The sequence below is a fragment of the Chiloscyllium plagiosum genome, unplaced genomic scaffold (genome assembly GCF_037043375.1).
Source record: "Chiloscyllium plagiosum isolate Xiang-an unplaced genomic scaffold, Cpla_swu_hap1 HiC_scaffold_10, whole genome shotgun sequence".
In the NCBI taxonomy this organism is placed as follows: domain Eukaryota; kingdom Metazoa; phylum Chordata; class Chondrichthyes; order Orectolobiformes; family Hemiscylliidae; genus Chiloscyllium; species Chiloscyllium plagiosum.
The window spans coordinates 34659973-34675503 of NW_028270148.1; the positions used below are offsets into that span (position 1 = coordinate 34659973).

General features: G+C 45.9%; 1 protein-coding gene across 6 annotated transcripts in view; it reads left to right on the forward strand.

Annotated features, from left to right (window-relative positions):
• Positions 1-15531, forward strand: part of ppm1ba (protein phosphatase, Mg2+/Mn2+ dependent, 1Ba) — a 229672-nt gene that overhangs the window by 124483 nt on the left and 89658 nt on the right. The window contains exon 1 of one of the 6 annotated variants that reach the window (XM_087991268.1): positions 13760-13991. The exons of 4 other annotated variants lie outside the window; for them this stretch is intronic. The gene's annotated coding sequence lies outside the window, so the exon portion shown is untranslated. Of the gene's footprint in view, positions 1-13759; positions 13992-15531 lie in introns of those variants that run through there. One more of the 6 variants, XM_087991270.1, reaches the window with a different exon arrangement.

Genomic DNA, 15531 nt, shown 5'->3' on the forward strand with positions numbered 1-15531 from the left:
AAATAACTGAACTAGAAATGTTGCGATCCAATGTTTAGTTATCTGATTGTTCTTTAGATTGTACATATAAAAAGTAATTTGACCCAAATAATCAGTGCCGTTATTTAGATAGTACACAAGCCTTATAATCTGATTACCTCCTCTCACATTTTGCATATTCCTTGTCCTTCTCTCTTGTGTTTACATCAAGCCTCCCTTTGTGTCAGCACTGTCTTAACCACTTCAGTAGACAGGCAGTTGGCTGGGAGAACACTGCAAGCCAGGCATCATCAGGAGGTGTTTTGGGTGTAACTCTTCTTCAGGACTGGGGGTGGAGGTAAGGGGAGCTGCAGCTAAAGTGGGGTTGTGGCAGAGTTTTGGGTGGGGAGAGGGGCAGAGTAGTGAGGTAGTGATAGGTGAACATAGGTAGAGGGTATAACCTGGTTGGTCGATGGGAGGAATGAATCAGATTGGTAACTGGGAGGAAGGTTGGTCAGAGAAATGGAGGAGAGGAGAAGAGGCTTATTGTTAAACATATCTGCCAACTCCAGCTAGACCCCACCACCAAGCACATCTTTTCCTCCCCATTCCTCTCTTCCTTCTGCAAGGACGGTCGGTGAGACTAAACATAAACTAAGGGCATGTTTTGCTGAGCATCTTAACCGGGCTTGCGAGGGCTGACCTGATCTCCTTGTCACCGTCCAATTCAATTCCCTTTCCGACATTACCATCCTCGGCCTCTTCCACTGCCACAGCAAATCAGACTGCAAATTGGAGGAACAAAACCTATCTTCCGACAGCCCAGAGGACTCAACGTTGAAATCTCCGATTTCAAATAACCTTCCCACTCATCTCCGACTCCTTTTCCAGCTCCTCCTCCCTTCCATTCCTCTGCCCGATTCTTCCTTCTAGCTACCAAACAGATTCATTCCTCCCATCGACCAACCAGGTGTACCCTCTGCTTGTGTTCACCTATCACTACCTCACTGCTCTGCCCCTCTCCTCACCACCCTTTTTCTGCAGCTCCCCTTAATGCCACCCACAGCCCCGAAGAAGAGTTACACCTGAAACGTTGACTTTTCCATCTTCCAATATTGTCTGGCTTGCTGTGTTCTTCCAGCCTCCTGCTTGTCTACTTTGGATTCCAGCATCTGCAGTTTTGTTTTGTCTTTAACCACATAAGTAGCTGAGAGTTTCACGTTCTCAGTCTTTTGTACAAAGAAATTTCTTCTAAATGCTTCTTTGATGTATCAATGGATTTTTAAAATGTGTTCCCTGAATTAGATCTAGAGATCGCCAAATACGCACCATATTTGCGATCTGCCTATTGTCGTCACTACGTGTTGAATGTAAATGTATGGATATTTGTGCTGCTACGGTCTCCTTCTGAGTTTCTTTGAGCATCAGGAAGTCAGGCATCTGGGTTTGTGGATTTTAAACCTGTTCAGTATTTTTTTTCCCTTCTATCTCAACTGTTTTCAATCCACCTAGTCTCCCCAGTGAAAATTGAGGCAAAATATCTACTCTTTCTCTTTGCCAGTTGAGTCGTATCCTTTGTGTGTTTATCTTCCTCATCCTTTAGTGGCCCATCCCTATCTATTTTCTCATTTTTGTTACAAGTGTTTAAAAACCAGATGACTTTCAGTATTTTGATGTTTCATGTTCATCTCATATTCATCTATCTTATTTATTGTTTATGCTTTTTTTTGTTTGAAGCCTTTTTCTTTAGATTACATTTCACCTTGGACTGGAATACATCTCTCTTCATCTCTATCCCTTTTAAATATTGTTTGCTATTCATCTACCTTGTTTCAATATTTTTCTTTAGTATATTTACATTCTCATTTCTTAGTACCTTTTTCTATAATGTATTTCTTAGGTTTACTTGTATCTTTTTAATTATTACTGTAAGCCTTTATGATTTTGTGATCATTACTCCCTCTACTGTGCTGTTTTCATTATTAGTTCTGGTCTGTTTCTCATTCCCGAGTCGACCAAAACTGACCCTCGCTTCATCCTTTTTGGGTTTATTGTATGTTGGGCCAGAAACCACTTGATTATATCATATGAAAATTCTAACCCTTTCTCACCTTTCAGACCTACTCTTGGCAGATTACCTTGGGGATTTTTTTTTTTGATCATTCCATATATTCGCCAACAAAATCATTCTTACTATTTGATCTGTACTGTATCCTTAACAGTTTTATCTTTGATTCCATTATTTACATTTGTAGATCTTCATGATTCTATTGCGGTCTCTTTTTTTAAAAATAATGTCCTTGCTTGACAAAGACATGTTAGAGAGACTAGGAGACTGGAGAAATAAAGCAGAACATGGAATATGTTTTGAAAGTGGAAAGCTATTAAAAAGACGAAGTTAAGGACACTATCTGAATGCATGCATCTTTCGCAACAGGCGAGATGATCTGTAGGAACAAAGAGATAGATGGGTATGCCCTCATTGCCATTATGGAAACATGCTGGGAAATGAATTTTAAAGAATATTTGATGTTTAAGAAGAGCAAACAAGAAAGAAAAGGAGGTGGCATTGTACTGATAAAAATAGATTTGATCAGTACACTGGTAAGGGATGATGTGTGGAATCTGTGAAACTAAGAAATGGTAAGAGACAACAGATACGTGTTCAAATTATTTCTAGGCCACCAAATTGTAATGATAGTATGGGACATGGTATTAATCAGGAGATGAGAGAAACCTGTAGCATGCTAGCATGCACGATGACACATCCCTCCCAGATTGTCTCAACACCTATGCTCGCTTTGAACAGAATTTTGGCGTAGAGGTAACACCTATTCTGACTAGTCCTGACCAACCTATCCCAAAAGTCACTGCATCAGAGGTCAGCTCAGTATAAAGTTCATATGATGTGTGAATTGAAGGAAAGCGATGGGACCAGACGGAATACCACGCCATGCACTCAGCATGCGCAGATCATCTGGCAGAGGTCGTATTGACATCTTCGACCTCTCCCTGCAGCAGGTCACTGTCCCTGCCTATTTCAAGAGGGCAGACATCATCCCTGTGCCAAAGAAGGCTCATGCAGCATGTTTGAATGACTACTGCCCAGTGGCCCGAATGTTGGTGGTCATGGCATTGATCAACTCCAGCCTCCCCACTACTCTTGATCCACTCCAATTTGCCTATCGGACCAACAGATCCGCATCAGATGCCATATCACTTGCCCTTCACTCCTCCTGAGAACATCTTGACACCAAGAACAGCTACCTAAGAATCCTACTCATTAACTACAGTTCAACTTTCAGCACTAATATCCCCTTGAGACTGATTACTAAACTAAGTGATCTCTGACTAAGCCCCACTCTCTGCACTGGATCCTCAGTTTTCTGACCCACAGGCCACAATCAGTGAAGATTGGGGACAACATTTTATCGTCACTCACACTCAACATTGGAGCCCCCCCAAGGGGTGCATACTCAGCCCCTTACTGTACTCACTGTATACCCATGACTGCATTGCCAAATACCAGACTAATGCCATTTACAAGTTTGCTGATGACACTACCATAGTTGGTTGAATCTCAGATGGCGACGAAACAGACTACAAACGGGAGGTGGAAGACCTTGAAAAATGGTGCACCGAGAACAACCTAGCTCTCAATGCCGGCAAAACCAAGGAACTCATTATTGACTTTCTGTAGGATGTTACTCATGTCCCCCTGCACATTAACAGCACAGAGTTGAACGAGTGGAGAGTGTCAATCTCCTGGGAGTGGTCATCCAAAACAAGCTTTCTTGGACTTTTCATGTGGATACATGGGTTACAAAGGCCCAATGTATGGACGTACATGAAATAGTGAGGTTAGATGGGCTTCAGATTGGTATGACAGGTCGGTGCAACATCAAGGACTGAAGGGCCTGTACTGCGCTGTAATGTTCTATGTTCTAATGTCTCCTCTTCCTCAGGCAGCTGAGAAAATTTGGCATAACGACGAATACCCTTGCCAGCTTTTATAGGTGCACCATCAAGAGCATTCTGCCTGGATATATCACTATCTGGTATGGCATCTGTACCATTCAAGATCGGAGACGGTTATAGAGAGTGGTGAACTTGGCCCGGACAATCACAAAGGTCAACCTCTCATCTATAGAATCCATCTACCAGGCCCTCTGTCAAGGAAAGGCCACCAGCATTCTCAAAGATCCATCCCACCCTGGCAGTGTTTTACTACAACCTCGACCTTTGGGGAGAAGGTACAGAAGCCTGGATACATGCACCAGCCGGTTTTGTAACAGTTTCTACCCTACTGTTAGAATACTGAATATACTCTCAAACTCTTAGCATTCGCCTGTACCTGTGTTCTTGTTTTTGGTGCTGTTTACCTATTATTTACTATCTATGCTACTTAACTATGTGAACTGCTTGTATTGCTTGCAAGACAAAGCTTTTCACTCTGCCTTGGTACACGTGACAATAAATTCAATTCAACAACGCAATTATCATGGGTGACTTCAATCTGTATATGAATTGGGTGAACTAAAGCGGTGGAGGATTAAAGCAACCATACATTCCTTCAAGGTACAAAAACTCAAAAATGATTAATCAACTGTGACTAACAGAGTTTGGGATTACATAAGAGGCAAAAAGAAGGATGGCAAAGTTGCCAGAAATATAAGTAATTCTGAGGATTGGGAGGTTTGTAGAATACTGCAAAGGAGGATCAGGAAAAGAACAATGGAATATGAATGCAAGTTACCAAAATAATTGAGAAGTGATTACCTTGTGTTTGTTTCCATTAAGGAAGATACCAGAAATCTCGCACAACTAGAGGTCCAAGTGGCTCGGGAGATGAGTTGAAAGAAATTAACATAATTAAGAACGTACTGGAGATTTTAATGGGGCTAAAAGCTGATGAATCCTCAGGACCTGATGTTCTTCATCCCAAAACTTTGAAGGAGGTACCCATTGAGGTATCCACTGCATTGGGGATTATCTTCTAACTTCTGCAGATACTGGAAAGATTCCTGTGCATTGGAAGGTAGCAAATGTCTCTCCACTATTTAAGAAGGGAATGAGAGATAACGCCAGGAACAATAGACCTATTGATTTTTTTTTTTACTGTAGTCTGAAAGTTCGAGAACCTATTATAAAGGATGGGATAGACACCTGGTTGATGATCGGGTTGGCATAGTCACCAGAAATGTGTGGATGGGAAATCATGAAATGTTTTTTGAAGATGTTACATTCAAATTTGAAGTAGAAACAAAGGATATAGATTTTCAGAAGTCTTTTGATGAAACCCCCACAGGAGGCTGGCTGGAAAAATTAAATACAAGGGCTAGGAGGTCACATACTGGTATGGATTAAAAATGGGCTAACAAACACAAACCAGTAGAAATAAATGGGTCATTCCTGCGTTGGTAGGCTGTAACTAATGCAGCAGAGTTAGTACTTGGGAGCCTAGCTGTTCAAAATTTCTCTCAAAGGTTTTGAGATGGGGACCAAATTAAATATTTCGAAATTTACCCATGATATAAAAGTTTGTGGGAATGTGTGTTTGAAGAACATGTAAAATGGCTTCAGGAGGATTTGGATGGAATTAGTGAATGGGCTAGAACACGACAGATAGAATGGCATGTGGCAAAATGTGACATATCAACTGGGGTTGCAGAAAATTTATGTAGAATGCTACTTAAATGGTAAGAGGTTGGAAAGTGTAGATGCACACATGGACCTGGGTGCCCATGCTGAGAAGTTGCAGAAGTCTAATATGCTGATGCAGCAAAGTGTTAGGAAGGCTGATGAAATGTTAGCCTTATTGCAAGAGGATTTGAGTACAGGAGCAGTGAAATCAGTCGTGTATGATCTTGTAGACTGTATCATGAGGACTGTATATAGTTATGGTCTGCTTATCTCAGGAAAGATATAATTGCCATAAAGACAGTGCAACCAAAGTTCACCAGACTTTTTTTCCTCGTATGGCAGGACTGTCCAATGAAGAGAGTTTGAGCAAACTGAGTTTGTGTTCACTCCGAGGACCCCTTCACTCGCATCCAACACACTCCATCCACCTGGACACCCCGTGCTGGCCTATTACTCGCCCTCGACCTCTTCATTTCCAACTGCCGCCGAGACATTAACCACCTCAAACTTTCTACACCCCTCCCCCACTCTAACCTCTCACCCTCACAATGCGCAGCCCTCCACTCCCTCTCCTCCAATCCCAACCTCACCATCAAACCAGCAGATAAAGGGGGTGCAGTGGTAGTTTGGCGCACCGACCTCTACACCGCTGAAGCCAGACGCCAACTTGAAGACACCTCCTCCTACCGCTCCCCGACCATGACTCCACCCCCCCCCATCACCAAACCGTCATCTCCCAGATCATTCAGTACCTCATCACCTCGGGAAATCTCCCACCCACAGCTTCCAACCTCGTAGTCCGGGAACCCCGCACCACCCGATTCTACCTCCTCCCCAAAGTCCACAAGCCTGATTACCCTGGCCGACCCATTGTCTCGGCCTGCTCCTGTCCCACTGAACTCATCACGACCGATACTGTCCTATCCCCCATAGTCCAGAAACTCCCCACATACATTCAAGACATCACCCACGCCGTCCACCTCCTCCAAGACTTCCGTTTCCCCGGCCCCCAACGCCTCATCTTTACCATGGACATCCAATCCCTCTACACCTCCATCCGCCATGACCAGGGCCTCCAAGCCCTCCGTTTCTTCCACTCCCGACGTCCCCAACAGTACGCTTCCACTGACATACTCATTCGTTTGGCTGAACTTGTCCTCACCCTTAACAATTTCTCCTTTGAATCCTCCCACTTCCTCCAGACCAAAGGGGTAGCCATGGGCACCCGTATGAGCCCCAATTATGCCTGTCTTTTTGTCGGCTATGTAGAACAGTCCATCTTCCATAGTTACACTGGCACCACTCCCCACCTCCGCTACATTGATGACTGCATCGGTGCCAACTCGTGCTCCCGTGAGGAGGTTGAGCAATTCATCAACCTCACCAATACATTCCACCCCGACCTTAAATTCACCTGGACCATTTTTGACACCTCCCTCCCCATCCTGGACCTCTCCATAAATGACGACCGACTTGACACTGACATTTTTACAAACCCACCGACTCCCACAACTACCTGGATTACACCTCTTCCCACCCTACCTCCTGCAAAAATGCCATCCCATATTCCCAATTCCTCCGCCTCCACCGTACCTACTCCCAGGAGGACCAGTTCGACCATAGAACACACCAGATGGCCGCCTCCTCTAGAGATCGCAATTTCCCTTCCCATGTGGTTGAAGGTGCCCTCCAATGCATCTCATCCACATCCAGCACCTCTGCCCTCAAACCCCCCTCCCCCTCCAACCATAACAAGGACAGAACCCCCCGGTCCTCACTTTCCACCCTACCAACCTTCGCATTAACTGCATCATCATCCGACATTTCCGCCACCTCCAAACTGACCCCACCACCAGAGATGTATTTCCCTCCCCAAAGAGGGTCTTTCCGCAAAGACCGTTCCCTCCATGACTACCTGTTCAGGTCCACGCCCCCCCCCCCCCACCCCAGCAACTCACCATCCCATCCTGGCACCCTCCCTTGCCACCCCAGGAATCGCAAAACCTGCACCCACATATCCTCCCTCACCTCCATCCACGGCCCCAAAGGAGCCTTCCACATCCGTCAAAATTTCACCTGCACATCTACCAATGTCATTTATTGTATCCGTTGCTCCTGATGTGGTCTTCTCTACATTGGGGAGACTGGACACCTCCTAGCAGAGTGCTTCAGGGAACATCTCCGGGACACCCGCACCAATCAACCCCACCGCCCCGTGGCCCAACATTTCAACTCCCTCTCTCACTCTGCCAAGGACATGCAGGTCCTGGGCCTCCTCCACTGCCGCACCCTCACCACCTGGAGGAAGAACGCCTTATCTTCCACCTCTGAACACTTCAACCTCAGGGCATCAATGTGGACTTCACCAGTTTCCTCATTTCCCCTCTCCCCGCGCCCCCACCTCCCCCACCTTACCCCAGTTCCAACCTTCCAGCTCAGCACTGTCCTCGTGACCTGTTCCCACCTATCCGCTCCACCCTCCCCTCTGACCTATCACCCCTATTCACCTATGTACTCTTTGCTACCTTCCCCCAACCTCTTCTCTAACCTATCGCCTCCATACCCACCCCCATTCACCTATTGTACTCTTTGCGACTTTCTCCTCAGCCCCACTCCCCCATTTATCTCTCCACCGTGGAGGCTCCCTGCCTCTATGCTTGATGAAGGGCTTTTGCCCGAAACATCGATTTTTCCTGCTCCTCTGCTGCTGCCTGACCTGCTGTGCTTTTCCAGCACCACTCTGATCTAAACCCTAGGTTTGTGTTCTCGTGAGTTTCAAAGAAGGAAAGGTGGTCTCCTCAAAACCTTCAATTACTTCAAGGGCTAGACAGGATAGCTGCTGGTAAAATGTTTCCCGTGCTTGTAGACTCAAGAATTGGGTGGTGCAATTTAATTGTAAGGGGGATGCTGTTTAATTCCAGATTGAGAAATTATTTTAATCAAGGGCTTTAAATCATTGTAATTCTCTACCACAGAGGATTGCAGAAGCTATTTTTTTTAACCTGAACATAGAGGTAGATGGATTTCTGATTACCAGTGGCATACAGGGTTAAAGAGACAGGCTGGGTAAAAGACATTGTTTGATCAGCCGCGATAGTATGAAATTGCAGAGGATGTCCCACAGGTTGAATGGCAATTGTCATGACTTTATTTTTGAAAGGTTAGTTGGTCAAAGGAGCAAAGGAACTAACCCTTTTTGTAGAGTTCAGTATTTGCCAGTGCGATCCAGCTTGTTGTCCTCCATTTTAATTATTGCATTCAGTTTCCCTATTTACTTTGCTGGTGTTCTTTAAATTTCTATTTTGTAATTTACTATGTTTTTATTTTTCATTTACCTGTTAAAGTTTGTGTATATTTAAATTATTGAATTGAGTTAGGAGGATGAATCTGTATTTCATAACTAGTTTGTAATCCAATATTTTGTCTGTAAATGTTGTAAATCTAAGATGGGAGAGGTAAGTGAATCTATCTTGCAATTAAAGTCGTAATGAGAAATAATTATCTGGGTTTTTTTGAAGTGAGTTATGACTTCTGAAATAGTTGGTTCTTTTAAACAAAGGTGTACATACGCAAGGCTTGCTTCCTTGAGGTTAGGAGAAATAGTGTTTGAATTAGATGTCACTGGCATGCATACAGAAGTACGAGTGCAGTGAAAAGTGGACAGTGTCGTCCTTTTTGGTACCTAGGTACAAAGTAGAAAAATAAGGAAACTAAGTTAAAAGTTAAACATTACAGTCCTCCTTAATATAAAGTAGAAAAATAAAGAAATTAAGTTAGAAGTTCAACAGCTTTTAGGTGCTTAGTCATACTGGGCTCACACTCCCTACAAGGGCTCAATTTCCTTTGCTTTGGCCTGCTCTATGGAACACCTTGGACTGCCTGCACTTGCTGATGCTGGAGGAATCTCTCTCATCGTCGCGTTCAGCTCGCTCTTTCATCATTGGGGCCTGCCTTGAAGAAGTTTTCCTGCTCTCTCGACAAGAATCTCAGGGAGTCCCTCTCCCAGGTCATTTCCTCTGCCCTGAAGCTCTTCAACCATGTCGTGAAACAAACTCAGTACCACAGCCACATTTGCTTCCGCAGTGCATGCCTTCGTAACCAACTCATCCCACACGGACTCCGGACCATCTTTAATCCAGCAGAGTTCGGACCCGAACAGGACAAACAGTACAGACTACAGATTCAAAAACACCAGCAACAGTTCTCCTTCAAGATCCTCCGCTCCACGCTTGCAGCAATGCGCCGGCACCTAACCTCTCTACAGTCTGCCCTGCCTCAGCTGAGGGCCACACTCTCTCAGACTTGCAAAGGAACCATTCTGTACTACATCCTCAGGAGAATTCATACTCTCAACAAACAGTATTTCAATTCCATCTCAAACATCAAAAACTGTTAAGTGCAACAAACTTTTATCCACCCACCTCCATAACCAGCGCTCCTCAAACATCCCAGAAGATTCCCCTGGCCTCGGAAACGCCATTAGCCATGTGGTTGATGCAGCTACCACCCCCACGCTGATTGATGATGTCACTTCTGCCCCCATCATGGCCACTCCCACAGCCACTTCCGGCCCTCACATCATCGCCGATGCCACACGCTCAGTGATTTCCGCCACCCCTACTGCCGTGTCTGCCACCACTTCCGACCCCACCAGCGCCACTCACCTGCATTCTGCTGACATGCCCCCCACAGACCCCACTGTCACTATCCCCACCCCCCAGAACCCCGAGGGGAACACTACCCCTGCTCATGCCTCCACCCCCATTCCCCCCACCATCACACCCACTCTAGGTACTGGCTCCGACCCCACTCCCAGCTCCACACCCACACCAGATCCCAGCTCCCAGCCCTGCCGAGTTTTCACCATCCCTCCAGACCTCCCACTCACTGAGGACAAACAATCAGTCCTCAGCAAAGGACTCACCTTCATCCCCTTCCGTACACGCATCAATGAATTTAATACACGCCGTGACATCGAACACTTCTTCCGTCGCCTCAGCCTCCGAGCTTACTTTCACAATCAGGACTCCCACCCACCTTCCGAGGACACCTTCGCCCACCTCCAACACACTGCATCCACCTGGACATCCCGCGCTAGCCTATTACCTGCCCTCGACCTCTTCATTTCCAACTGCCGCCGGGACATTAACCGCCTCAACCTGTCGACCAACCTCCCCCACTCCAACCTCTCACCCTCACAACGTGCAGCCCTCCAATCCCTCTGCTCTAATCCCAACCTCACCATTAAGCCAGCGGATAAAGGGGGCGCAGTGGTAGTCTGGCGCACTGACCTCTACACTGCTGAAGCCAAACGCCAACTCGACGACACCTCTTCCTACTGCCACCTCGACCATGACCCCACCCCCCATCACCAAACCATCATCTCCCAGACCATACAGAACCTCATCACCTCAGGAGATCTCCCACCCACAGCTTCCAACCTCATAGTCCGGGAACCCCGCACTGCCCGGTTCTACCTCCTTCCCAAAATCCACAAGCCTGACCACCCTGGCCGACCCATTGTCTCAGCATGCTCCAGCCCCACTGAACTCATCTCTACCTACCTCGACACTGTCCTATTCCCCCCTAGTCCAGGAACTCCCCACATACGTTCAAGACACCACCCACGCCCTCCACCTCCTCCAAGACTTCCGTTTCTCCGGCCCTCAACGCCTCATCTTCACCATGGATATCCAATCCCTCTACACCTCCATCCGCCATGACCAGGGCCTCCAAGCCCTCCGTTTTTCCCTCTCCAGACGTCCCCAACAGTACCCTTCCACCGACACTCTCATTCGTTTGGCCGAACTGGTCCTCACCCTTAACAATTTCTCCTTTTGAATCCTCCGACTTCCTCCAGACCAAAGGGGTAGGTATTGGCACACGTATGGGCCCCAGCTATGCCTGTCTCTTTGTTGGCTACGTAGAACAGTTGATCTTCCGTAATTACACCGGCACCACTCCCCACCTCTTCCTCCGCTACATTGATGACTGCATTGGCGCCACCTCGTGCTCCCGCGAGGAGGTTGAGCAATTCATCAACTTCAACACGTTCCACCCTGACCTTAAATTTACCTGGACCATCTCTAACACCTCCCTCCCCTTCCTGGACCTCTCCATCTCCATTAATGACGACCGACTTGACACTGACATTTTTTACAAACCCACCGACTCCCACAGCTACCTGGATTACACCTCTTCCCACCCTATCTCTTGCAAAAATGCCATCCCGTATTCCCAATTCCTCCGCCATATCTGCTCCCAGGAGGACCAGTTCCACCATAGAACACACCAGATGGCCTCCTTCTTTAGAGACCGCAATTTCCCTTCCCACGTGGTTAAAGATGCCTTCCAACGCATCTCGTCCACATCCCGCACCTCTGCCCTCAGACCCCACCCCTCCAACCGTAACAAGGACAGAACGCCCCTGGTGCTCACCTTCCACCCTACAAACTCCGCATAAACCAAATCATCTGCCGACATTTCCGCCACCTCCAAAAAGAACCCACCACCAGGGATATATTTCCCTCCCCACCCCTTTCCGCCTTCCGCAAAGACCGTTCCCTCTGTGACTACCTGGTCAGGTCCACGCCCCCCTACGACCCACCCTCCCATCCTGGCACTTTCCCCTGCCACCGCAGGAACTGTAAAACCTGTGCCCACACCTCCTCCCTCACCGCCTCGGAACACTTAACCCCAGGGCATCAATGTGGACTTCAACAGCTTCCTCATTTCCCCTTCCCCCACCTCATCCTAGTTTCAAACTTCTCGCTCCGCACTGTCCCCTTGACTTGTCCGGACTTGTCCTACCTGCCTATCTCCTTTTCCACCTATCCACACCACCCTCTCCTCCCTGACCTATCACCTTCATCTCCTCCCCCACTCACCTATTGTACTCTATGCTACTTTCTCCCCATCCTCACCCTCCTCTAGCTTATCTCTCCACGCTTCAGGCTCTCTGCCTTTATTCCTGATGAAGGGCTTTTGCCCGAAACGTCGATTTTGCTGCTCGTCGGATGCTGCCTGAATTGCTGTGCTCTTCCAGCACCACTGATCCAGAATCCCTTTCATCATTGGGCTCGATCTCCAAATGTCCAAGTACCGCTCCAAATCCCCGGCGACCCCACTCAGGACCCGACGAAGCCGCAATGCTATCACCTTTGCTGCTTCGATAACTCGGCTCTCTCCAGAAGTTAAATAGGGAGAAAAAACTTAAAAAAAAAATAACAAAGGATTAAAAAAAGGATGGAGTGGATGAGCTAACTCTGCGGCTGCCATCTTTGGCGTGGGATGGACAAAAAGTATTACAACCTTTGTAACAAGTTTTGTAATTCGTAAAGAAATTCGCTTGGAAAAACGCACTCAATTCATTAGTTTGAACTACAGTTGGTTTGAAATGAAAACGGGTATCGAGGACATTTTATAGGAAAATGACAAAGAACTTCAAATTATATTCTAAGGTATGCCCCGAAACGTCGATTCTCCTGTTCCCAGAATGCTGCCTGACCTGCTGCGCTTTTCCAGCAACACATTTTCAGCTTTAAGTATGCCCTACAACCTTTGCCAAAAACATGGGAATCTGACTTGAGTATAAAAAGCACAAGGACTTCGAAAGTTTTAATGGACATTTAGTGCGACAGTGATGCTGAATAGTTTGTGTTGCATGTTTTTTTGTCTCACGATGGCATTGACGCGGATGACCAAGGCGCATACACACCTTATGTAGTTGAGGTGTATACTGTAATTCTTTTACAGGCCGCATTCGCGGCAGTCAGCTCATTATGTTACATGATACATCGTGTGTAGAGGAAAATCAAATTAGGTATTCTGCGAAATTGAATTCGGGAAATTGACCGGGAAATTGACAATGACAGTATCGTGCACGAGATTTTTCGGTTGATAGAAGCCTCCGAAGCGTCTTCCAGTTCATGGAACTAGCTTTGACGACGTTTTGGTGTTTAGTGACTTTTCCTTTTGAATTGAATTGTAACATACATTATATACTTGAGGCGTGACATTATTATCCAAAAGCTCCCGACGGAGGTCAGATGTGCTCTTGATCTGCGATGGGGAAGGGACTGTTAGGGATGGGAAGGTGAAGGGCAAGTCTTAGAATAGCTGAGGATACTTCGTTTACATATCTTATGACAGAGTAACTGGCTGATTTTGCAACTACTTCTGAAGTAGCATTTTGAAAAAAAAACATGTTCGGCTGTAATTTGTCGGGCGCTAGGACCGCGGTGAAATGCCAGCGACCGAGCGGGAAATGACGACCTAGGCCCTGCTTAAAGCCTGGGCCTTTCCTGCGCCAGAACCAGTCGTTAAGGTTCGAGCGCGTTACTTCAACCCTGAAGGTACAGTGGACGGTAGATTCGCCGATTTTTCACACGGTTCGTTTGCGCAGTGTTGTCTTATTTGTTTGGTTTTCTAATTTTGGGATGTTCAACACAAATCGGGTTAGGAGGCAGAATTATATATTGAAAAAACCCCGAAATGGTTGGTTAGTTGGCCTTTCGTAGGGAAGGGTAAGAAAAGAGAGATTAAACATGAAATAAATATCAAAAATATGAATCTGGGAGCAACCAAAGGAAGTGGGGGTGAAGTGGTAGGTAGATGAGAAATTGAACATGCAGAAAACATAATCATGGGGTGGGGGTTGATGGTGATGGAAGTGAAGTACTTCATTTGTTTTATTTTCAATTTCAAATAAGCAGAATGTTAACATGTTTGTGTCAGGATTTCTCTAAGCAAATAGTTGTGCCCTCGCTAGTTACTTACAGTAGCCTAATAATTCACAGGGGAGAATCCTGCAAATAATAAGACATTTGAACAAATAGTGGATACTGATTGTAATTCTGTCAAGCAGATTGTTTTCATTTGCAGTTTTTAAATTTGGTTCTCATTATTTCAGTTTGAATGGATAATAAAATTGTATTTGTGAGCTAATAACAGTTCTGCTTCCCAACAAAAATTTAATCAGGAAGAAGCCCTCCATAAAAATCGAACTTGCGGTCGAACATGAGAATATCTGAATTAGGAGCAAAAGTAGGCCACTCTGCTCCTCCCAAATTTAATGATTGATCTGATTATTCAACATTTAAATCTACACCATTATGTTCCTTGTCTTTATTTAGTAAGTGTCAATCTGTTGCTGCAAAAGTATGGATTTGAAAGGATACCTCTAATTTGAAGTAAGATAATGTATGTAGATGTAACAGTTGGATGGAAATTCAAATGTATTCTCAACTTCTGTGTTCTCAGTGAATACATCTTCAAGTAGTCACTGCATCTTTAATCTGTTATCTCAGATACAATGGGCACCTTGTTTAGCCCCTCTTGTTTCTCCACATGTTTTGGTGAATTGGTAGGAATAAGAGGATGGAGTAGATGAATACATACGTGGCTGAGGAGCTGGTGCAGGGGAGAAGGGTTCACATTTTTGGATCATTGGAATATCCTCTGGGGTAGAAGTGACCTGAACAAGAAGGATGGATTGCACCTGAATTCAAAGGGGACTAAGATACTGGCAGGGAGATTTGCTAGAGCTGCGAGGGAGGATTTAATCTAATAAGGTTGGGGGCGCGGGACCCAGGGAAATAGTGAGGAAAGAGATCAATCGGAGATTGATACATTGGGAATGGGAGCAAATCAAACAGTCAGGGCAGGTAGGAATAATGCAGAGAACAAGGCAGGACTGATCAATTAAATTGCATTTACTTCAATGCAAGAGGCTGAACTGGGAAGGCAGATGAACTCAGGGCATGGTTAGGAACATGTGACTGGGATATCATAGCAATTACAGAAACATGGCTCAGGGATAGACAGGACTGGCAGCTTAATGTTCCAGGATACAAATTCAATTGGAAGGATAAAAAAAGAGGAGGAGGAGGAGTGCTGTTTTTGATAAGGGACAGCATTACTGCTGTACTG